This window comes from Accipiter gentilis, chromosome 34 (assembly GCF_929443795.1).
Source record: "Accipiter gentilis chromosome 34, bAccGen1.1, whole genome shotgun sequence".
NCBI classification, from domain to species: Eukaryota; Metazoa; Chordata; class Aves; order Accipitriformes; family Accipitridae; genus Astur; species Astur gentilis.
Window position 1 is genome coordinate 13,247,777 of NC_064913.1, and position 20,469 is coordinate 13,268,245.

The following is a 20,469-nucleotide window of genomic DNA, read 5'->3' on the forward strand; positions in this document are numbered from 1 at the left end:
ATTAAGACATGTTTTGCAAAGTGTCTCCTACTGAGAATGTATTTTGATAAAATATGACTTATCTCCATGGTATGCACATCAGGGCTGTTATTCTAAAAAGAATTGAACTATTTCTCTTCAGTTCAGGAAGTTTTATTTTTTTTAAGTGACTGCAAAGCAATGTACAATATTTATAAGCAAGTCATGAAGACTGCAGGCTAATACTGATAAAGTCAACTTGCACAATAAAATGAGAGACTAAGCTTGTTTTAATTTGTGTAATCAATTTATTTTGGATAATGAAGAATTTAACAAAATGGTGCTTTCATTTAAATTAAACACTAATAAAAATTAACGTTTGGACTTCTAGGTAAGCAGCCAGGAATTACTTCTACTGCTCATAGCGCAGTGCTCATGCTATAAATAAGTAGTCTAATGACATCTAAATAATCCAAGCAGTCAAAACAGGGACACAAAATTAAAAAAATATTTTAATACTCTTCCCATTTTAGCATGCCAGAAGTTAATTAGTGGTATTAACATTTGAGTTTTGAGACCCAAACTGATGTTGGTTTCAACAACTCTATACAGTATAAGGCTGCAGAGCAAGGCTAGTCAAAGCAGAATTTCAGGGTTTTTTTAAAATACTGAGAGTCCTTAATATTGAACACCTTGTTTTAAGAAAACAACCAGATGTCAGATTGTATACTTTTAAGGTTTTGTCTTCTGGCTTACAGGTCTCAAAATTCTTATTTTCCCAGGTTTTCCCAGAGCTTGAGAAAGCAGGAATGTTATTTAAAGGTGAGAACTGAGTGTAACCACCCCAAAAAGAAGTCACTCTAAAACCAGCAGAGCATAGTGAGTATCCCTGTGAGTGCATGCTGCTAGTAATATAAGCAACCTGTTCAGCTAATGCTATATTTAATCTTCATACAATGCTTACTGGGGGGGGGGGGGAACTGAATCTTGCAAGAAAGTTATTGCATTTAATATTTCCCATAACACGATGCATATGGTTTAGTGATGTATCTCCAGGAGGCTGTAAGAGCAGAAAACCAGCCCTGCCTGACCGTACCAGGGAGGGAAGGAGGCAGCTGCCTGCAGCCCCACCTTGGCAAAGTGGGGCCCAGCCTCAAGAAATGATGAGGCTAAATCTTGCGAGAGGCAACCCCTGGAGTCTGGGTTGGCTCTTCTGGTCCCCTCAAACCGATTTTTGCAGCTCAGCGGGGATGGAGGCCAGCACCGTGGCAGACTTTGGTCCCAAGTGTTTGCTGGAAGGCTATCGGAGCGAACGTTCTCCCTCCTGCCTGCACGCAGACAGGCTTTCTACCAAACCAATGTCAAACATGTCCAGAGAAAATGTCACTGTGACTGGGTCAAGGCAAAGGACTCGGTGGCCAGCTCAGACAGCTCCATGTCCACCACAGCCTCCTGCAGATCTTCTCTGCTGATCCAAAGGCTCAACCCTAAATAGCAAGCTCTGTAGCAGCCAACAAAGAAATCCAATCAGAAAAACTTAATGGGAGCTACAGTGGTCAAGCTGAGACTGAGTTTTCTCCCCACTTGAAAAAGTCCAACAAAAATACAGGTTGCGTACACACTAGTTAAACCCTAACTGAGGCTATAAAAAAATATTAGGATGGAGTATCTATTGCACATATGGTCTCTCTAGGCCTCTCTGCAATTACGAATGCCTGCTTGTTTCCAGAGGAAACCCAGGATGCTTGTCCATCCACTGCCATCAGGGCAATGCTTTTCAGAGCTCTGTTTTGGATGTTATCTGCTCATCAGAGCTCTGTTTTGGCCAGACCATGGGACAGGCTGCCCAGAAAGGCCAAGGAGTCTCCATCCTTGGAGATACTCAAAACTCAACAGGAACATACCCAAGCCACCTGCTCTAACTGGGGCTGCTTTCAGCAGGAGGGGGGGAATAGAGGCATCCAGAAGTCCTGTCCTACCTACCTCATTCTGCAATTCATCTCTCTCCTAAAACCAGCAAGCTGAAAGCATGCAAGACGTTAACATGAAAAATAACGAAGGTAAAAGTCAAAGGAGGTTGTATTTGGTAGGGTTAAGATACAGAAATCTTAAACTGCAAATTTTGAGGAAAGACAAAAACAGACAAAAGTTTCACTAACTCCTGCTCTGCTGTAATCCAGACGAGTCATGTGGTTCACCATAGGCAGATACTATTTTAAGAAAGAGGCTTGAAACTTTTAAACTAAATATAGCTTTTAAAGAGCAAGAAAAATATTCTGAAGTGTCTTGTGCTTAGTGAATTCTTTTATCTGTTAGAGCTCAACTCAGCTCTCATGAGGTCACAGTACATCCATTAATTTTAGTGCAGTTTGGACCACAACCCAAATTAGTTGGCTGATCAGCCTGCCTTTTTAGTCTCAGCATTTTGGAGAGTCACCATCATGGCCAAAACTGATTACAAGGAGTCCCTCTCAGGCCATTCTATTTTTAGTGAGGTCCCCATGTTTTTTCAGGAGGTTAAGTGTCTGCATCAATTCATGCAGTAAATCATTGACTTCAAAGTACATTTACTTTCTCCCTGTTGCCCGAGTTCATCCACCCAACTTGTTTTCTTTAACTGCGGCCCCTAAATTGCTATCCAAGCACTCTCGATACTCTGTACAAAGAAAAATAAGTTGTCATTTAAAAGCTTCAAACTCTTTGGAGTGAATTTAGGCTGATGTTTCTAATTCCCCCCAATAGTAACACCTACAGACAGATCAATGCTTTCACGTCAGACATAGGACTCTGCTTTCTGACTCCCACTATTTTGGAAAGTGGACTACCACAATTTCCACTGCCATAGTAATTCACTAAATAAAGGACACTGTATTCAGCAGTGATTATTGAAAGTAAGCTTGAGAGAAATTTTCTATCAAGAGTATAGATAGAAAACACAGTTTCTGTAAAAATGCAGTACAAATCAAAACAAAATAGATTACAGTTACCTCAGCATAAGAGACAGAAGGGACTGTGTTTGGGAACTTCCATTCAGCGGAAAATTTGCTGTCTTTCTGGGAGCAACAAATATGCTGCCTGATCAGTCATTTCTGGCCCCACTGAACTTCAGTTCACAGGAAACATGGAAACAGGAGAGGAAATGAGCTTTCTCTTTAGAAGCACCCAAAGACTATAGAGTGTTCAGGAAAAGCTAATGTGGATTTATCAGAGACAGATCATGTCACTCTTCCTCCTACGGCAGGATAAAAGGCCCCTCTGTAAGACACAAGTAGGAGATGCTCTGTATCTTCAGTTAATATACAGCTTTTTTAATGCTCTTTCACAATACAAAACTAGAAAGTGCTTCTCAGTGGGTGGCTGCCAAACAGGGAGGCAGGTATCATCCCTGTGATATCGCTTAGGTCTCGACTGAGACAGTGAAATTGAGAACACGCGTTTTCCTTACACAGGACAGACGGCATCTGGAAGGGGCTGCGAGCACACGCAGGACAGAATTAGAAGTTTAAAGGATTTCTCAAATCGGTTGGAACGGACTTAAAATAAGATGATAATACAGTATGAACAAAAGAAGAAGCACTTAGCTGCACAAGTACAACACGGAGAATGGGTGAATGTAGAGATCAGATAGGGTCACAAATGTACATCTGTGTCACGCTGTTGCAAAACGAAAGAGACAAACGATGACTCTAAAACAAACTTCACCTTGTAATCCATAAACATTTGTTTCACCTGTAGATGTTAATGCTTCAGCAAGAGTACTGCACCCAGCCTGGGCACCGCACTCCTCAGAAAGCACGGACTCCTGCAGGGTGGCCAAAGAAGAACACAGATAATTAAATGTAATGAGAACAGTAACTGGGGTTGTTGCATTTGGTCCAGGATTTTTCTACTTCTGTTCTCTGCTACTGCTCAGGATCCCTGACCGTATTACATCTTCCACATGACTCCCATTACTCATCCTGCATCACAGACTGGTCAGATGAGATTTTTCCATATTGCAGCATGGGAAATTATGTTCTACAGAAAACCCAGTTCCTTCAACAACCACATAGCACCTAGCACCATTCTCACAGGGAAATGCATCTGCAAGTTATAAGTGGGACAGCCAGCATCAGAACTAGAACTGAGGCCCAGGGTTCAGATCATGCCACTAAAAGCACAGCTAGTTTCCTTCTCGCCTACACCCTTTATTTCAATGTACAGCCACAGAAAAAGCGGGGCTGTGACCTTCATAGCGTTCCCTCTGTCCCAGATGACTTGATTGACACAGAAAGGACAGGGAAGCACAGCAGTGATTCAGTGACATTACAGCTTCTACTGTAGAGTGACAGGGAGAAAAAAAATCCAGATAAAAGAAAAAAAAAAAGGAGAAGCAGAAGTGGCATACTTAGAGCAAAAAAGCCAGTGGTAGGAGAGAGTCACTGCTAATTGAAGAACTCCCTGCATCTGAGAGTCCTAGGAGAGTTCAAATGCACTCACAGACAACTCTAGCACCAAAAAGAGCTCCAAAAGAAATAGAAAAGCATCTCTTCTCATTTTGTGTTGATTAATATCAACCAGACATACAAAAATCAAAAGCAATAGATGTCTTGGAAGCACCACAGGAATTCACGGGGGCTTATACTTGTTTATTGTACTTCACTAGTACATCAAAAACTTAAGAGATTCATCAAATAGCCTTGACATTTTCCTACTGTGTGATGCTGCAGATACCCATGTTTTCAGCTCACTAAATGCTTGGGAAACACTATACCTTAAGAGGAGACAAGAGTGTTGGTTCAGGAATCTCTGCTTCTCAGGCTGAGGGAATGTTTTGGAAGCATCTGGAAAAGACAAGTTTCTCTCTGACCAGATAGCATAAACTGTCATGATTTCAATGCCAGCGCCTGTAGGAAGCTAAGGCCACCCTGCACTGCCTCAGAAAGCATCGTCTATTTAGCGTTTTCACGAAAACATGAAGTTCTTTTGCCACGGGCAAGACCTCCACAGCAGCACGTGCTTGCTCTCCCATCAGAGCCCAGCAGCAGGGCTGGCTGCGCTCCCAGACGGAGAGCAGGGGACACGGCGAGGAAAAGCTCCACCACCAGCCCGAGGCAGACCTCTGGCTAATTGTGCCCCCCCCCCCCCCCCCCCCCCCCAAAAGTCCAGCCACGGCCACCACCCCGGCTTTGTGTGCGTACCGGGGGTCCCCCGCGCTGGAGGCAGGCAGAGCTGGGAGCACATCTCCCTCCTCCCGCTCTGCTGTTCCCTGCCTTACGTAAACAAAGGTAATCCAGAGGCCACGGCAATTTCTGTATGAATACATGTCATGCAAGATATCTGCTGGCTCACAAGCCCTTTTTTGTTTGCTCCCGATACCGCTGCCTGAGAAGGAAAGCAGAACCACTTTAGCCTTGAGAATGGACTGCGCTTGCAAAGGCATCCCCATTGCCTAGTCCTTACTGACAGCAGGCTTGAGCCGGAGGACAAATGCAAACCACCTCTCCCTCAGTTTGCCATGGGGGCTAAAGGAAAGGGTTTCAACTTTCATCATAAACCAGCATATTTAATACCTAGTTGTCAGCAGTAAGCTTCTGGTCAACTACACAAAATTGATTTATTACTGATTTTCTATTTGGAGGATCATTCTAAAGACAGATGAGGGATTTATCATGAAATAAAAAAAGGAAACATCAGTAAATTTCATAAATCAAAATCAAAACAAATCTTTCCAATGGTCTTTTGCAGGATAATGCACAGCCATATGAAGTTTTTATATTGAATATTTGTTTCACAGGGCATGGGAGAGACAGGAGACCACAAGGCATTTTGCCCTTTTCTCCCCAGCTCTCCTCCCCATTAATCAAAGCATGCCGGTTCCTGCAGCATGTGTAGTAGCTACGTGAGCAAAGAGTCTCCCTCCCTCTTGGATCTTTTCTCCATCCGAGAGCCATTCTGCAACACTCCAACAGCAAGAAACAAATCAGAGACCAGTCTGTGCCTGCATAGGTGATATAGGTTTGAGAAGGATTGTTTGAAAGCCTACAGGACAGAAAAATAAAAGTGCAAAACCTACAGGTATTGAGAGAAACCCAGTAATAGTCTGCTGGGAGCACACAGATTCACTGGAATGAGATTATGTGCTGCCATTTTCCACGAGTCCTCTCAACTGATTGCAGCATTTGATATATGCAAGCAAGATTCTTAGGCAATGACAGATGAACACAACTTGTTTCTTCCATCATTTGAAAGTCATTAGGATTAGAGCGCTGCATGCACCACAAGCATCAAATTAAGCACCCATCACAGGATCAATCCCCATCACCCCTGGGGTTTTTGCAAATTAACACTGCAAATTAAGTATTTTAGTGAAAGAACTTTTAATTTGTTTCCTTGGTTAGCAATGATTTAGTTATGCCTACTTTTAAAACACAAGATGATCAAAAGTTCTCTTTTTTTTTTTTTACATAGCTAACGAAGCAGTATTTTACTATTCCATGTTACAATTGCAAAATTATGATATGAGTGTAGAAACTAAAATTCAAATTAAAACCCATATCTCACTTGGTTGTTATTAAACCTGTTAATAATACTTGCATTACCAAGGATTAGTAAAAACAGTAGGAGAGTACAGTTCACAATCAATCAGAAGTAGCAGGAAAGTGGGGAAAATGCAGTGGTACCAACTTTCAAATCATTTTATCCATCTGCACTGTAAATCAAGAGATTCTCTAACTTCAGGCTTCCAGCGTGCCCAGCGCTACATACATTGCTAGATCAAAGCATTCGGAAGCACAACCTGGGCTAAACAAAAAACTTTTATGATATTTTTGCTTTGTTGACCAAAGACAGATAATCTACAACACCGTGGCAGTACAAGTACCACCAAGCACAGAACAAACACACTCTGTATGTTTGCCAATCCACTTGACTATCATAATCTTTAACATAAAGAGTAACATTCTGGCTTAGGCTTGCTGGATTTATTTACAAAGGAAGACAATTAGCACTGGGAGAATAAATCTGGGGAATAGGTCTCCTCCTTCAGTATGCCTCAGAAGGATAGCAAATCTTTTCAAAGTTCTTATGTACAAGAAAATATACAGAACAATAAACAGAGGAAGCAGAAAAACACTCCACAGCATATGGTTTATGTAAATTGAAACTGAAGTCTGTATACAGAAAATGAGAACAAAATGTAACATTTATTGGATTTTATTAACTTAGAACATAAAGCTGGACTTACAATAGCAGGTGTTCTCAGATATATGTTTGAATGCCAGGAAATTACTCCATTACAATTTTGTCTACTACAAAGTACATGTTAGTAATTTAGCTCAAAATGGTGTTAGTAGTTCTAGGTCTCCCAAGTCTGCCTTTTTTTTTTTTTTTTCTCTAAGCCAGTTTATTTTCTGCTACCGCTCCATGTGCTGTACACACTGCATCTTTTACACAGCCTACCACAAAAAAAGCTGAGAACTGCTAATAAAAACTGGTAAAAGAAAACCTTTTAAAACCATGATTCTTTCCCTAGGTGTTATTACAGATTAACACCACACACGCCCCCACAAGCAGAAAAGGAGAGAAGGTAGATGTAAAACATGCGTAATGCTAGACCTGTGCATTTCCAAAAGGAGAGATTGCCACAAAGGATTAAATTATTTTCTCTGTGCAAAAAGTACACAAACACTACTGAAAATAGAACTATATGTTATTAGCTCCCTCATATCAAATTCTATGCAGGCGACTTTGGACCAAAGTGTGCCCCCTCTTTCACAGCTGTATACAATCTCCAAAGTAGCTAGTACACCGATAGACTCAAAACACTATTTGGGAAGTCCTTTTTGAACTATTACCTTACTGTGGAGCAGTTGCAGCTCCAATTCAACAAGGTGCTTCAGTCCATAGTCCCAGGAGACCATTGAAACAAGGGAGCCAGTTCATACACTCCATCTTTTAATGAGCTAGAAGTTTAGGAGAAGCTATGATTTCATACAAAAAGTCACCCTCGTGGCTCCTCCACGAGCCACATACACTGCCCTAATTTTTCAAGTAACTAAATTCAGTTGTATAATTCTGAGCCAATTATCTCCCCCCCCCACCCCCAAGTAGGAAATCAGGATTTTAATGCAGAATGTGCAGATGTGCATATCTAAGTGTGTGCATTTGCTTATGTATATGTTCATGCTTCATAAACCTTCTGCTAAGGTTTAATTCTCACTGGATCATAAATATCTGAAGAAGATTGAACTCAGAGGATTTTCACAGAGCAAACACTCTAAACCTCAAAGCTGGATTTTATTTCCTGCTGTTATACAAGCAGTTTAAACCACTGAAATACATTCTGGATCTACCAAAAAACATGTCCCAGGACTTGTCACATAGTGATTGATTTCTCCACCTTCCCTACCAGGTCACAGACAGTCACTTCAGCCAAGGATTGCATATTCTTATTATCTACTACAGCCAATTTTTTTCTAGTCTGTGAGCCAGATACAAATTTGTTCCAACCTGAAATTAGAATTCAAGAGAAACACTCCATAGAGAATCAATATTCACCAACCAAACACCTCTCTTGGAAAGACAGGGCAACGTTTTTGCCATCTGATCCTCCCAGAGGAGCGAGAACAGCTTTAGTTCTACTTTGTACTCCTTTAGAGCAAACTACTGAAAAATTCAGGTAAGCATACACCCACCTTGTTACTCCAGACTCACCTTTTCCCCCAGCCAGAACCGGCTCCCTCAGGTAGCTCTAGCAGAGGAAATTTAAACCTTTATGGCCAAATTGTGAAGTTCTGTGACAGGATTTACAACCAGCAGAAGCAGGTGTTAATAATCCCATGATGAACCTGCAGGGAATTCAAGCCTGAATCCAATTCTGCAATCATTACCTCTGAAGCCATAGGACTACTTGTTAAGGGGCAAGATCTCTACAAATATCAGGAAAAGCTGTGGGGCTCAGTCACTGGTTTAAGATTGTTTCATTCCAAAAGTACTTTCAGGAAGTTTGTGTCTGTCCATGTTCATTTTTCTGGGGGGCGGGGGGGAACAACTCAGAAGCAAAAATAATAGAAGAAATACATTCTTCTTTTGACTGCAAAAGAATAGCCAAATTCATTCCAAGCACAGAATCAGGTTGGAAAGTAATACAAGAATGTTATTCCAGTGAAAGGTAGGTATCTTGACCCTGAGAAGAAGTTTGAAGGCAAAAACACCTCAGATAAGAATCTTGCTTTAACTAAAGAGTCACCGCTGCTTTCCCACACAGCTGTAAATCAGGACCCTGTATATGCAATAAAAAGCAAAAAGCTCATTTATCAGCTGGCAAAACCAAAAAACCAAAAGCTATTCCAAATGAATAAAAAAAGGGTATCATCTCTACAAACTGATAGGGATGTTTGCCCTCTGTTTTACACTTCTTAAAATCACATCTGTCTCTTTTCCCCTTGTTATCTTGTTTCCAAATTACTGTTTTTCCCGGTCTTTTCAAGAGCTACATCTCGGGGCCTATGTGCAGCCAAGCAAATTCAGTCAGAGTTAAAAAAAACACCCAAAGACTTGCTCCTCTGAAACACACAGGTGAAGACATGTCATCAGGAAGGGTGTAAATATTTCTGTACTTGTCACCTCTCTAGTGCTTACACACCTTGGTGTCAATCTCAGGTAGCTTTCTAGACCTTCGTCTCTCATGCCATGTCCTGCACTGTAATACAGAGCCAGCTCTAAGCTTCTTGCTTGCAGTCAGCATTGCAAAGTGCAACTCCACGTGAAGAACAGCGGAGCAGATGCCCCAGGCACCAGACTGAAACAAAATGAAGGATTTTTCAGGAGTCAGGGAGGACGACCAGTGGGGAGGGAGGACAACCAGTGGGGAGCAAGGAAGCTGTGAAAGAGGCACAAAGAAGCCCTTCTAGGGGCTGTGATCGGTGTCCTCTTTTCTTGGGGGTCTAGGGGATATCTCACCCCAGTAATCTGTGTCCACTATGAGGCCAAAACAGTCCTCGAGGACTGTCACGCTACACTGGTGGCTGCAGCTTGAGGCAGCAGAGGTGCCCCAGCAACAGGCATGTGAGACAACACATGCTGTTGAGAAAGCAAAATGAAGATCTCCTCTCCTTTGCCATGAAGTACTGGACATCGGTCACGGTCTTTATACAGCCAGGTACAAACATGCTTATTCCTGCTCTGAGATCCTTTTGGACAAAGGCAGAGGTCCCCATGCTTGGTGGGTGCTTGGTGGCACATGGGGACCTCAGCTTAGGATACAGAGAGAGCTCCTCTGTGTGCAGACATCAGCAAGTGGGAAAAGTGAGCAATGGATGGAAGGAACAAACGTGACATGGCACTGAGATGCTCTGCAGATCCGTGTGAGGACCTCTTAGTGGCATTTAAATCAGTTCTTCCCAGCAGCCACAGAACATGCAGCATGAGGATTCCCGACAGCCTAATTTAAGTGCAGGCAGACCTACAGCTTTAGCACCCAACAAAACCAATTTTGCTCCGCAATCCACTTTGATCTCTTGCCTATGACAACTACCCCCAGCTGCCTGTGGTTAAGAGCCACCCCTGTTGCCTGGCACAGTTTAACTGTGGTAGTTATTAGCAGTGATGTTCTAGAGGACAGAAGTATAAATGGGCTAAAATGTGGAAACCTCATGGAGGCTGTGACTATCAGTAGCTGGTAAGAATGGCAGCTCGGACACAAGCTTTGGCTCAGGATGCTCCCCTAACACCGATTACAAAAAGTGGGCTACTGCAGCTATGTTCCCTTCCATACGTACCTAGAGCTGTATCTGTATATACACACCCATGCAGCCTGATGCTTAAATTCATGTTTTAGTATCTAATACTGATTGTCAAGGGAGACCTACAGAGTGGCCTGGTATGGCCACTATTCTACCAGAGACAGATAATCAATAACGTCTCTTCTCGTGACTCTTGCATGCCTAGGGGTGCTGCTGCAGCAGTAGATGCAGGATATACATATACCCAGTGGTGACCCAGAGAAGGGGTAGCTAATGGCCAGCCAGCTGCAGATGCAGATACACCAGTAATGTCCTGAGGTACGCTGCCACCTTGTTGTAGTTTAGAGAGATGACAGTGAGCAGCCTTTACTCCTTCCACTTCATTCACAGCAAGGTTACCTGGCACCCAGACAAGTGTTGCTGTGTTTGTTGTTGCAGTGGAGATTAAAGGTGATGAGGGTGCTGGCTATTTAACAGTACAGCCTGGGAGTCCTGCAGGACACGCCAATTCTATTCAGATGCATTGAAAAAAAATAATTTCCCCTTTTCAGCCCCGCTACTACAAACATACTTAAAAGTACATACCATTTAATGAATTCTGGTTTGTCTAGAGCAATGTATGCCTGAAGAACAGGAACAATGTTCCATTTCAAGCAAGATAACGCATCTAGACTGTCTGTAGGTTTAAGTCAGCCTAAGGACTCTGACTTGCTCAAAATCTGTAGCTGGCAGCACATTTCACCATAAATGAGGTATTTTTGCTCACACCTACATATTAAGTGTTGCCAGGGACTAAAGTAAGTTTCATCCCATTCTGGAATAAAGGATTAGGGAGGGAAAGGATGAGAAAACAAACCTTGTCCTCCCTCCTAACAGGTAGCACTGGCAGTTTAAACAAAGTAGAAGAGAAAGTTCAGTGGCCTTACACTTCTAATTGAGATCCCTCCTGCCTGGGACATCCTGGTCCTTCTAACCAACACAGCATTTACTGCCTGAGCACGGTGGTGGTGGAAGTAGAAGGGGTGGAATGGAGGGGGGTGGGGGATAGTCTCCCCGCAGCAAAGCAAGCTCAGCTTCCTCTTTCCCATCCCTCACCAAAGATGCTTTCTTCGACCAGCCTGGAAACTCGTTGGGGATTACAGTCTCGATGGGAAAAATTACATCACAAACATGAATGTGTTAGCAACAACAGTCATTTCTTACAAAATAGAAGGAACCAGAGTCATCGAGAAGCTGAAAGATGAAAGAAGCAAGGCCCTGCAAACTAACCTTCCATGTAAATCAGCACTGGCTCCAGCAAATTCGGCCAACTTACACTGGAAGAAAGACTATAAACAGGATCATAATCTAGCCCACAGCCCTGCATTTCATCACACTGGTAATATATATATAAAAAAAAAAGTCTGAATACACACTTTGAAAAAGAAGTGCAAACATTTTAGAAGCTAAAGGTCCAAGACTGCAGGACTGGAGGCTTTGAGGACTGTGTGTTGCTCTGGGTAAATTCAGTATGAAACGCTGTCACTCACTTCACACAGACATGAAAAGAAACCTATAGGATGCAAAGGAATGAGAAATTTGGTTCTCTGGGTGAACTGTGACCTGTTGACATATCTGCTTGTTGAGGACATCCTCTGCACTTCTTGGAGCTTGCACACACACACACACACACAAGTTTAATGGGTTCAGCTTAAAATAGCCATTTTTAAGAGCTGTATTTTTACCGACATAATGCAGGATAAAAGTGGTTTGAAAGTACACAGTCACATAGCTTTATCTCCACTGATACAAAAACATTCCCTTAACTGGCACTGCTCTGCATCATGGCCAGACTTTCACAGTGGTCCTCTCCCAGTTGGGCTTTTCTTACTATTTCCTGAGGTGCTTGCAGAGCTTATACCAAGAATCTGGGACCAATTATCATGAGACAGCCAAAGCAAGAGGGTAAGTTAATTAGTTAAAGAACATGAAATTGAAATCAAACAACCTTGTTTCTGTGCCTCAGGATAGGATTTCAGATGTTTTATAAGAAAATGGAAGAAAAGAAAAGACAGTAAGGCCTCAGGAAATATGTCTTAGCACTAATGATTTGAAAGCTCTATTTTCTGGAAACCAGAACAATACAATTCATAAGTAAGGCATTTGAAAAAGGTTTAGAAAAAGAAAAGCCTATAGGTGAACCAATTTTTTTAGCTTAATTCATTTAAAATACAGAACTTGGAGAATTTGTTTAAGTAAACAATACTATCTGTTCAGACCTTTCTCAATATCTTTTATTTTCTGGCTGTCAGCAAGAAGCAAATGCTACCGTATGCCATACAGTCTATTGCTGTGAGAGATGACAGCAGTGTTCATCCCATCCTTCCTGTCCTTCATCTTAATTAGAATTGGAGACCAAAAATTTGTGGCTCTCAACACCCAGGAGATATGTAAGCTCCACGGGAGACATAGCTAAGGTCTTGCCTGCATTTGTTGCACACCAGATAAGGCAATGCTCCTTCCTTCCCCTCTCCTATTAATGGCATTTCTACTACAGCGTGTTTGGCTGTCCTAAGCTATACAGTACAGCAAAAGCTATTTATGAACTCTCACATCTGTGCACACGTAGCGGTAATAACACAAGACAACAAAAAAACACAAGTAACTGGGAACATTTTGATATGACATTTTTCTAAAGGAAACCTTATTTCCTTGAATTCGGCAGGAAGGAGGAGAGGAACCTGCTCAAAACTCTCAGACCTGCATTTAAAGCACTGATGGGAGACCAAAGCCGGCATTCAAAACCCCACTAAGCTGCACCTTTGAAGATGGAAGGCCATTCTGGATGCTCATTTAAAATTAGGTTTAATTGATTCAGATGTCACTTGCAGGACAGAAACAGTAGCTTCTGAACAAAGTGCTCACCGAGAGGAAATGAAACCACTAACACAACGTGAAGAGCTGAAAATAAAGTGATGCAGCTCACACATTTAACTCATGGACACGGCACATCTTGATTTTCTTAGATGGCCTCTGCTTAAGGAAGTCAACCAAAGGCTCTTCAGAAACCCAAGGACGATTCTCAAAAACTCCAGCCCTGGGCGCTGATCCTGAAGGACTCTGAGGGACTTCACCTGTCACAGGATCCCCTAAAATTTGTCTGCTGGGTCTCTGACAAGAGAAACATGTCCCTGTGCTAGCTTTTGCTGTTGGAGCAAGTTAATAAAAAGGATTATCACTTCCATAGCATTTGATGGCATTGGTAAATGAAAAACTGATTAATATTGTTCTTTTTTCCCCTAGAAGATTATTTGGCTCTGTTACAAAGGGAAAACAAGCATTTTCTAAATTCCTAACAAAATAAAAAATTTTAAGTATTCTCAAGTTCCACAAAACCATCCATTATGGTTTAAAACTTTTCATTTTACTTAAAATGAAAAAAAAATGGTGATTTTATAGAAAAGCAATAATATGTTGGCTTTTCAGAACAAAAAATCTGACTAATGTCTCATATACATGGAATCTCATTTTTCTCTTGGGAAAAAATCTGTTCCACTTTGTACCTTTAAAGATTTGATTCACTTAATTATTTTTTTTTCCCTGAAGTAATTAAACTAAGGTAAAGTGGCACCAGATAACCACAGGCAGCACCAACCCTCAGCAATACTACTTGAGTTGATGTGTGCTCCTGGTCTTATGAGGAAGGATGCCAGTCCACTGCACAGTCTCCTTTCCCATCTCTTTCCCCCAACCTTATGTGTGTAATTGGCCCCATAGTGTGGACTGATAATGTTGCATATCTTGTAAAACTAGTTTCTGCACTTGTAAATACAAATATTTCATCTGGCATAAAGAACATGCTGAGGTACATACTGCAACTTTATTTTCTTCCTATTTTTTTGTGTTGAATACTGTGCTATATCTTCAGAGGTTTGAGCCTTTACTTCTGCATCATTTGATATAACAAACCTAATAAATAGACCCAAGATAAACACATAAATGGAAGCTAATCCCTTGACAATTTAAAAAGGGCTGTTTAAGTCATATAGTACAGACAAATAAAATGCTTCAGCTACTCTCAGCCACCATTTGGGAAAGAAACATCATGTTAAAGACACACAAATATCACATGGTTTGATTTTTACTTGCCCTAGTTGCACCAACTGCTAAGTTTATCGGAGCGCAAGATGCTAAAAAAGAATAGCACGGCCTGTCTGCTTTTCAATTTATTTTGTGCCTTTGATGGCAATTTTTATACAGCCACTTTCAGAGCTTCCTCTTTCTTGTTCACCAAATCACTCTTTGAAATATTGCAACAGGAACAAGTGTGTCCTTTTAAAACCACGGTACGAACACGACCACAAACTGCATCTTTAAATAAACTGCTGTCCTCTTCAAATGGAATTATTTGCTGTGAATTATTCTAATGTGTAAGACAAGAAATGGTACTTTGACTTGCATTTCATAGGGCTTTCCCAGCGCTAACGAGCGCAGCTTCCCAGCCCTCCTCCAAGGATGGTGGCTCTTCCTTCTCCCTCTGCGGAGGAAGAGGGACTGTGAAAGCCCACGAGCGCCTTGGGAGTCACAGAGGAAGGTTGGGGTAAGGCTCAGCTCAGCTTGTGGCCCCCCCAGATGTCAGATCCACCTCCTGAACCAAACCCAGCAATCGCTTCTCCCTGGGCAGACTGGTCACTGCTGCTGCCCACAGTGAGATCCTTCAGCCAAAATGAAAAATGGAAGGGAAGGGAGGAATCTTCCACACTTTTCTAGCCTTTTTCTAGCTCTTCACCTTCTCAAGATCTTAAATCTTTGATTATCAATGGTAAACAAGGAGATTGATCAACCCTACCCCTTCAAGCCAGCTGGTGGTTAACCAGCACCGTTGCACCAGCCAATTCTACTCGTGACTTACCGATGCTACCACACGATGGGAGCTCGAATTGGCAGGATCCTCCTCTTTTCCAGATCATGCAGAAACCTCGCTAGCTGTACAAAAGAATAGGTTAAAATGAAAATCGCTGCCCACCTGTGACTCAAACTGACAAACAAAAAATCAAAAGGCTCAGATCCCAAACTGGCACTGCTGTCCTGTAGCACAGGAAAAAACATTTGGCAATGTACGTATCGCCAGGTTGTTTATTACTGAATCACATCGCATCCATACGTATCCTGAGCAATCTGTTGCTAGGTGCCGGTTTGTTTGATAACTTAACAGACTTTGAACATTTCTGCAGAAAGGAATGCTGGACCTGAAGGTTTTGTTGTTATTTTGTTCAAATGAAGCAACGGTAGCTGAAAAAACTCGCATGACTCCTTTAGCAGAGGCAGGAAAAAAACCCAACAACTCTGTTTGCAGTGTGGCAGACCTTGAAATCAGATCAAACAGCAACTGTGACGCAGCCTCTTTTGAACTGCAAGAGTCGGTGTAAAGAATTATTTAACCATATGCTCTTAAGGTGAGATTAGATCCACAACTTGGAGAGACTGGTTCAGAAACAACCCTAATCAACAAATCTTTCACAAGACGTATACTGTTCAACGTAAAATAAATCTTTGAACTGGGTGATCTTGGGAAATTTATTCTATCATAGTTTCAGTCCTGTAATTTTGCATCATCAAAGTGAAACTCAAATGACTAGTTTTAGTCTTAGCTAAACGTAAACAGATCTTCTTGCATTTCTGTAGATTGTTTTACGTCTAAGGATGTCAAAATATGTTGCAAAGTCCATTAAATGGCATTCTTTTTTGCAGGGGAGGGGGATGCACAGAAAACTGTGCCCCCCAGGGAAGTCACCGAGCAGTAACATTTAGAAAAGACCCACTGCAAGCCCTGTGCCTTCCTTACCAGGCTGCTCTGCGGAGCAGAGGCTGTCGTGACTCCAGAGCACCAGCCCCTCTTCAGGGTCTAAAGACAAGACCTGGGGAATGTATTTCTTTTGATGAAGCAGGCTTGTGGCTGGTGAGACTGATGCCTTGAAATAAAGGCTGAAGTTGAAAGACTCCATTGTGGTTTTGTAGCGCTTAATTTATGCTTGCTTGAGCAACTTTGAAACTTTTGGTGTGTAAAAAAATCTTGAGCTTTGTTAACAGTATGCACAAATAGATAAGAAGCCTTAAGTTCTGCTGAGCTTTGTAATTAAAATCTGCCAGGACCAGCTAACTAGGAAGAAGAGATGAACCACCTGAGATGACCCGCACTGTGTATGCCTTAAGAGAGAGTTCAATCAGCAGACACCAAGAAAATGACCACCAGACTCCAAAAGACCACCAACCCATTTAATAGCACATGCCCAAAAGGGGCAGACACTATATAAATAATTTCTGGGAAATAACATGAATATGTACAACAATTCCGGGAAATGTAATGAATATGTATATATTAGAACAATATAAGCTTTGCTTGCTGTAGGTAACGGTATGCATGCTACGAGGAACTATCTGCCATGCATCCAGCACTGCAATAAAGAATGCCTGCTTTCTAAAACTCCAAAATTGAGTTTTAAGATTTCTTGGGCTGGCTTTTTTGGTAACAAGACTACATGCAAGCTAAGGTTTAACAACGGCATCCTGAAGGCTGTTCACACTGGCGTTCCCCGAGTGCCTCCCTACCAGCCATGGGGCTGGTGGGGCATGGCGGTGGAAAAGCCCATTGGAAACGAATTTGGCACGTGGCACGCGTGGTGGGTGCACAGTGCTCTGTGCCCGGGGCTGGTGGGCATCATTTGTTCCCCCTCTGGGAACATCACACACTAGTTTTGGTATAAAATCACATTCCTTAATCTGAGGGGAGGCAGTAACTTTCAGATCAGGTGAAGCAGAAGGACTCGTATGTTCTCCCTTGCGTGGAGATCCTGCTGATTTACCTGTTTCAAAACTTCATCTAATCATTTGGTCCTTTGAAAGGCATCAGTGAGGTTAGGATCTAGAAGTGGCCCCAGAGCCCACTGAAATCACTGGGTACCTCATGGCTTTCTGTAAGCTTTGGATTTGGAGAGCAGCATCTATATAAAACCTAAACCTCAGAAAACTGAGTGTACAAAAACAAATGGGACTGATCACTTCGGCAGATGCAGGGCTTGTGGCAGCTTAAAGTCATTTTGTATACAAGGAATTTAGGATACGGGACAGGACAGGCTCGGTTTTTGCAAGGAGATGGAGTTAACCTGCTTCTTGCAGGGAGCCTACCTCCTAGTATGATCTCTCTCATACATAATACCTTTTCCTCTTGCAGCACTGTGTTGGAAGGATGCAACAGAGCTGGAGGCTGAAAGCTCAACTACCCAAAGCTCTCCGTCCTAACAGACACCTGCTGAGCATGACAGGGCCTCAAAGAAAGACGAAACCAAGTGGAGAGCATTCAAGCAGTAGCATTTACTGCAGAGTGCAGAAAAACAAACTGGAAGACAAAGCATTATATTGCCTTTTAGATCCTAAGCCTGCCACTTCCACCTCACAGGCTGTGTCTCACCCAGACTCACACGGACATCACACATTGATCCTGCAGCAGGATCCACGCAAGCATGAAGTCCTACATAACATTAATTACCCCATGCCCTTTAGCAGCACTACTTTTTCCATACAGCTTGTAGCATCCATAATAATTTTCCAGGGGATACACCACGAGGTGTAACTGAAACAAAATGCCCTCACATGAGAAGCATGTATAGTGCCTCAGTCTCTGTGTTGCATGCTTAATCACTTTGCACAAATTCTTATACATTTGTGCATCTTTGAGGTAAAAAGGGTGAGAAAAGCAGCCTGATTCTTTCTAAGATACAGATAAAATTTTCCACAGACCAATCCCCTGTTCAAAATGTGAAACAATACAAAGGCTTCTAATACTTTAAAAAGTAAACAGCATAAAAATAAGCCATGAGTATTTACTGGTGGTGCGATTAGAAGCAGATCACAGTTCAGGTGTCACAAACTACAATGCTCTGGCAGATATAAAACACACTAGCAACACACAACATGGTTTTCAGTCTCCTCATCTTGCACAAAGCTGGGAGATTTTCTAATGTAAAGAAACAAAACAACATTCAGCTACATATACAGCAGTGAGATCTTGTATGCAAGTGTAAGTGAACCTTCAAGGCTAACAATCAGAGATGCTATAAACCTGCAGATACTGTTGGAGGCAAGTAAAGATCAGCCCATCTTTAAATTTGGCCATGAATACCAATGAGAGGGTTGGAAAACTAGTGTGTCGCCGCTTCACACCTGAAGCCATAGTTAGACGGCAGGGAACATTCAAACAAACAACAGTGATAAAGGACTACTCTTTAAGTAAGTAGGGAGGTGGAGGAAAGCTAAAAGAAAGCCACCAGAAGACTCTTTGCAGAAGAGCGCTCACCAGCGATGCCTTGTCGATAACGAGTCTTGCTACAACTATGAGTCCTTCTGAATTTGGGAGGTCGTACAGCCTCCAAAACTGCGTCTTCAGAAGCAAACCAAAACCCACTTTCTCTAATCATATAATCCTGAATCCTTTCTAAATGTTTTCCTTCATATAGGAAAACCTGGCATTAAAGAACCTGGCAGAATCTTTGAAAAGCTTCTTTCTTTGTCTCTCAAATTCAGCAACATAATGTTAAAGGTAAGAAATACTTTATAAAAATAACTTTCTGTCTCCATAAAACGTGTTTATAAAAAAAAAAGTCAAACCAGTAACTGCTTTCTCAAAAATACATACAACGAAATAAATTTACACACTTAAAATGCTAACAAGTCAAATGAGACTTCAAAACAAAGCTATAACAATTACTCCATTAATATCACACATTTAATGAGAATATACTCATTTTTTGAAAGTCAGCTTTTTTCCTAAAACTTAAACCCCTGTCTTAGAAAGAACGGGAGTAGTAAAACCATTCCATTCATCTAATGATGCAGAGTGAGAGCACATAAATGCAAACATATGCATGCTGCTGAACATGATCAGGACTACACACCTGGGAATCACAGGGTCCTATTTGGCTGAGTAAGGTTCCTGTTTATGTCAAGAGAAGCCTCCTGAGCTGGGATCTCTGGCATCTAGTCCTTGCAATCAGGGAGCAGGGAACTCTGACATCTAGCCCTTGCAATCGGCATACGGGGCTGTCACGGCAGGCTACACACGGTCGCACGCGTGTTTATATATTTCAGAATTTTTGTATGACCTACCATATGTGTCTCCAGTCACCTGAATCTGGACTGAAATTACTTACCAGGAACAGCTCCAACACTGCAGTTACTTAATTCCCCAGATATATATCATTTTGATATCCAATAGTTTGTGTGACACCAATAAATCCATCATTCATCAGAATGAGAATGCACTTCATGAACAGACGATGCTGTTGAAAGATTATATCGACGGCACAGAGAAACATGGCAAGTTCCCCATCAGTGAGTTCTCTCATTTAGGATAAATCTTTTTTATAACACACACAATCACTGTTTGATAAGAAAAGCTTTATTACAATGAAAGAGAAATATCGAGTACACAGAAATAGTGTCCAGCAAAAAAGTGAATCATAAAACGGGCCTGCCAAACCAGTACCACGTATTAAAGTTACTATGGATGCCTCGAGACAGAGCAGCAGAGTTCTTTCGAAGTGATTTGGAAATTCACAATTCAAGGTACATTGCAAAACTGTTCCAAAATGAGCTCACCCTCGGCTGGTGTTCAGCATGGTGCCGGCATTGAAACTGCCATCAGGAAAGCTGTAACTGTCTATTCCCAAGAAGAACCTGACCCAAGTCTGTGAGATGGATCAAGATGTTCGGAAGTAAAGTTTGCAATATTCCTTAAATCGTGGAAGGTAGT

At 41.9% G+C, this 20,469-nt stretch overlaps 1 protein-coding gene across 1 annotated transcript in view; it reads right to left on the minus strand.

Annotated features, from left to right (window-relative positions):
• Positions 1–15,648, minus strand: part of TMCC3 (transmembrane and coiled-coil domain family 3) — a 123,168-nt gene extending 107,520 nt beyond the window's left edge. The window contains exon 1 of the mRNA XM_049792149.1: positions 15,574–15,648. The gene's annotated coding sequence lies outside the window, so the exon portion shown is untranslated. The remainder of the gene's footprint in view (positions 1–15,573) is intronic.
• Positions 15,649–20,469: the final 4,821 nt, after the last annotated feature.